Source organism: Octopus bimaculoides, chromosome 17 (genome assembly GCF_001194135.2).
Source record: "Octopus bimaculoides isolate UCB-OBI-ISO-001 chromosome 17, ASM119413v2, whole genome shotgun sequence".
In the NCBI taxonomy this organism is placed as follows: domain Eukaryota; kingdom Metazoa; phylum Mollusca; class Cephalopoda; order Octopoda; family Octopodidae; genus Octopus; species Octopus bimaculoides.
Genome location: NC_068997.1, coordinates 543,954 through 548,456, shown reverse-complemented (window position 1 = coordinate 548,456; position 4,503 = coordinate 543,954).

The following is a 4,503-nucleotide window of genomic DNA, read 5'->3' as shown; positions in this document are numbered from 1 at the left end:
TTTTCAATTTGATGTGGTCAATTCAATGAAATTTCATTACAAAGCATTTTTCGTTTTTCTTTTTCCTTTCTTTCTTTTTTCTTTTTTCATTGTATGCATATTTGTAAATAATCACATTTTTTCACAAGAACTGATCACCTTTCAAAGATGTCAGTTTTAGGATGGAAAAAATAAGAAGAAAAGAGGGAAGGGTGCGGTCATCACTGAAAAATAAAGAAGAGTTCACAGTCCTCTGAAAATGTATATTCTTTTACACTTGTATAGTCAAGTCTTACATTCTGTGTAATTCCATGATTTGCATGAACAAACATTAAATATTAGTACAATATTCATAAATTAGGAAAATAATGTCAGAATACAAAAAAATAATTTGATTCTGTCTATTCAGTCTATTCTCTATGTACATTAATCAAACATCATAAATGAGTTATGTATGTATATTGTATATTTAGCTGGAAGCCACTTTGTAGGATATAAATTATATAATAAAACAGGACATGCTTAAATATATTTTTTTAGTATCATTCATCCTTTTGTAGGATTTATTTTTATTTTTCTTGATAGTTCTAAAGAGATCTTTTTCTCGTATTACCTTGCCAAGTAGCTACATTAGATATCTATCCTAATCAGTGGTAAAATGGTTCTAATATTCTTTCTTGGGTATATGTAAGTTCTATAAGAACAACAGTTGTCAAAATCCTAATGTTAAACACACACACACACACACACACACACACACACACACACACGCACACACACACACACACACACACACACACACACATACGCACGCACACACATATACACACACACATTGGAGCCATATTCAGAATTGTTTGAAAATATAATTATATAGTGGAAAATATACATATATATTAATGGCCTGATTATGTATTGTTCTATATGTAAATCACATTATATGTAGTTTATATGATATTTGTTAATTTGCATAATAAAAAGAAACACCCTATAAACGTGTTTTTTTTTTCCACTTTAAATGCACACCGATTTAAACGAAAAGTACATGAGACATGGAATACATAACCCTACATATTCCGTAAAAATTTCAAGAAAATCGGACAAGAGGCTTTGATTTTATTGAGGAATAATTGACCTGCATAATAAAAGGAAACATAGTGTAGAAAATCCTGGTTTTCATAATGGTAAAACCATCGTGTCTGCTTAGCGAAGAGTAAAATATAAACTGAATAAGACAATGAAGATATTACTTAACATTACACTTTGAACTTGTGCTTGAACTGGCATTGAAAACAGAGATGGTAGAGAAACAATTTTAACTGGCCATTAAAGATGAATTTGTTTCTGTACCGTACGCTAGCTTTAAGTTGCTGAGCTTATATCCATATACCATTATAGAAGATCATTCTTTATAACTACCATATAAACCTTTTCATGTAAAAAGGTATCTGCTAGCATGGAGAGATGGCGACAAACTGTCGCTTTGCACAACCAAAGCTCAAGCAGAATGGTACACACGGCAAAACGCACCTCCAACAAGATAGGAGAAGCCCACGCCCGGAAGAACTCTTACCACACTACAGGCCGACAACAAAGGCCAAAAAACTGTATGCGGATGCAGTGTAAGCTGCAACCATAGAGTAACAAAAGATGGTACAGTAGCTAGCATGGTTGCAAACACAACTAAACCACACCCACTCATATACAGAACCGTCACAAATAACAGACCCAGAGTGGCCACTATTACCGCAAAACTGGCAATCACACCAATTCTTTTAGTAAATATTAGAGATCTACAAATCAACAGCAATCAAAAGACTGTATACCTGAAGGATCTTTCTGCATGCAATCAAGCAATATAAATGAGGTAGAGATACACATACCAACGTATGCAGTGTTCCGTGCAAATAGAAGAGAAAGAAGTCGCGGCGGTGTTGCATTGCATATCCGTGAAGATGTCACACCACTAACCCTGTTGTCACACTCAAACTCGGTCTGTGACACACTCATAGTGCATTTAAGGCAACTTGACCTCACAAAAATGCTGTTGATGGAGCAAACAATACTCTCCCCAATCAGGAAAGATAACATATTAGACCTCTGTTTCAACAACGACGTAGATCGTATCCACAGCGTAAAGATAACACCGACAATCTTCTCAGACCACAACATGGTAGAACTAACGACGTATGGTCCAAAACCAATTAATGATGTATTCCAAACAGATGGTACCCAAACTCTGTCTAGTCTGAACTTCTACAAGGCTAATTGGGAGTCAACTGAAAAACAGATTATCCAGCAAAATTGGCCTAAAAGTCTTTCTAAGCAAGACATTGATATGAAACTTAAAGAATTCGAGTCAATAATGCGAGTCATATGCATTAAACTTGTCCCAGAGAAGAGAGCAACCACATACAAAAACATTATTCCCCGAGACTGGAAAGTTCTTGAGACAGAGAATAAAGATCTCCAATCGCTTAAATAAACAGCTTATTGACAGCAAGAAATCCCTCCAAGTAGAGAGACTTTTAGAGATCAAAAATAAGCTCAGATTCTGCCATGAAAAGGAAAGTGAAGAAAGAGAAACCAAGGCGGTGGAGAATATAAAAATAAATCCCGAAGCCGTCTACAAGTTCGTGAAAGAATCTGCCTCAGTGCACTACAAGTTAAGGCCACTGTTTGAAGAAGACGTCTCACTAACTACAGACTCCAAGAGGATAAATGAAGTACTAAATAATCAGTTCCAGCGTGTCTTCACCTCTCCACTGGGAAACTGGCAAGTAAGCGAGCCTAAAGAATTCTTCACCATTGCAGACCTACATGGGAAAAAGGCAACCATCGATCACATCAACGTAAAAGAGGAAGATGTAATATCGGTTATTGATGAGTTGAGCTCTAACTCAGCAACGGGCCCAGATGGATTTCTGTCTGTTCTCCGAAAAGCATGCAAGAAAGCTCTCGCAAAACCACTGCAGATGTTCTTTCAGAGTTTCCTTGCATGTGGGAAACTTCCCAAACTGTTAAGAGAGGGTATCATATGACCTGTCCATAAAGGAGGAAGCTGAGCGGATGCTCTCTCCCCATTGCTTGTACGTAGCATTCATTTTTTAGGTCGTTCAATTTTTCTCACCCGATCAATGGACCGATTGAGTAAACCTACCAATAACGAACCTATAGTGACTACTGGAAACAGTTGTAACTCAAATTTACTGCAATAAAGAAAATTATGCAATGACCAATATTTATACATTGTCATACACACACACACACACACATACACGGGGGTGTTGAAAAGTTCCTGGCTTTGGGTGAAAGAAAATGCGGGAGGATTAATTAATTATGATTTTATTCAACGTATTCCCCTCTCAGAGTTACACACTTACTGCAGCAGTCCTTCAGTTTTTCTAAGCCCTGTAAATGAACTTGCAAGGCTGGGCCTCAAACCAGGCCTTTCGCGACACCCTTTAAAGCCAGGAACTTTTCAGTACCTCATCGTGATAGATAGATAGAGAGAGAGGGGGGGAGAGAGAGAGAAAGAGAGGAGGGAAGAGAGAGAGAGGGGGTGGAGAGAGAGAGAGAGAGAGAGAGAGAGAGAGAGAGAGAGAGAGTGCGGAGGGAGAGAGGTTTCATAGCCTAGTAGACAGTTGTCGAGTTTTCTGGTGCCTGTACAGCCATGTTAATGGCTGTTAACGACATCTCTATCGGACCGGAAGTGTCAATAGAACAGACTGCTGGCCCCAGCAAGCTAAATGAGATGCTATCCCAGCTGCACACATGCTGTTCTCTGCTTAACCCCCTGTAATTGTCAATAAAGCAGCAATTAACCAATCCACAGCACATATATCTATTAATATTGGCAATTATTAGATTATTTATTTATTTGTTTATCCATTTCTTTACCTTCGGCAATCAGTTGTCCAGCCAAACAGTTGACAGATTAGGCTTGTTATTGTTGTTGTTACTGTCGCTGTTGTTGTTGTCGTCGTCGTAGTCAAGGCTTCGCTGCTCACAGCTGTTGTTGTTGTTGTTGTTGTTAACCTTGGTAGGTTTTTCTTTATTGCTTTTGTTTTTGTTCAGCTGATTGCATTCTATTCGAAAACGTTGTGTATGTGTTTGCGCATGTGTGTGTGTTTCTCTAAACGTGTGAGTCTCTGTGTGTGTGTGTGAGTGTGTTTCTCTCAATGTGTGACTGTGTGCATGTTCATATGCATTCGTCTGTGTGTGTTTGTGGCTGTGTGGCTGTATGCGCGTACGTTTATGTGTAGGTGAATGCATGAGTTCATGCATTCATGTGTGCATATGTATGTGTGTGTACGTTTGTTAATGTGTGTGTTCAAATGTGTTAATGCGTGTGTGTGTGTGTATTTGTGAATGTGTGGCTGTATGCGTGCTCGTGTATGTGTATTCATGTATGTCTGTGTTCATTTATATGCGTGTGTTCATGTGCGTGTAAAGGTATATGTTCATGCGTGCGTAGGCATGTGTGTGTGTGTGGCTGTGTGTGTGTGTGTGTGTGTGTGTGTG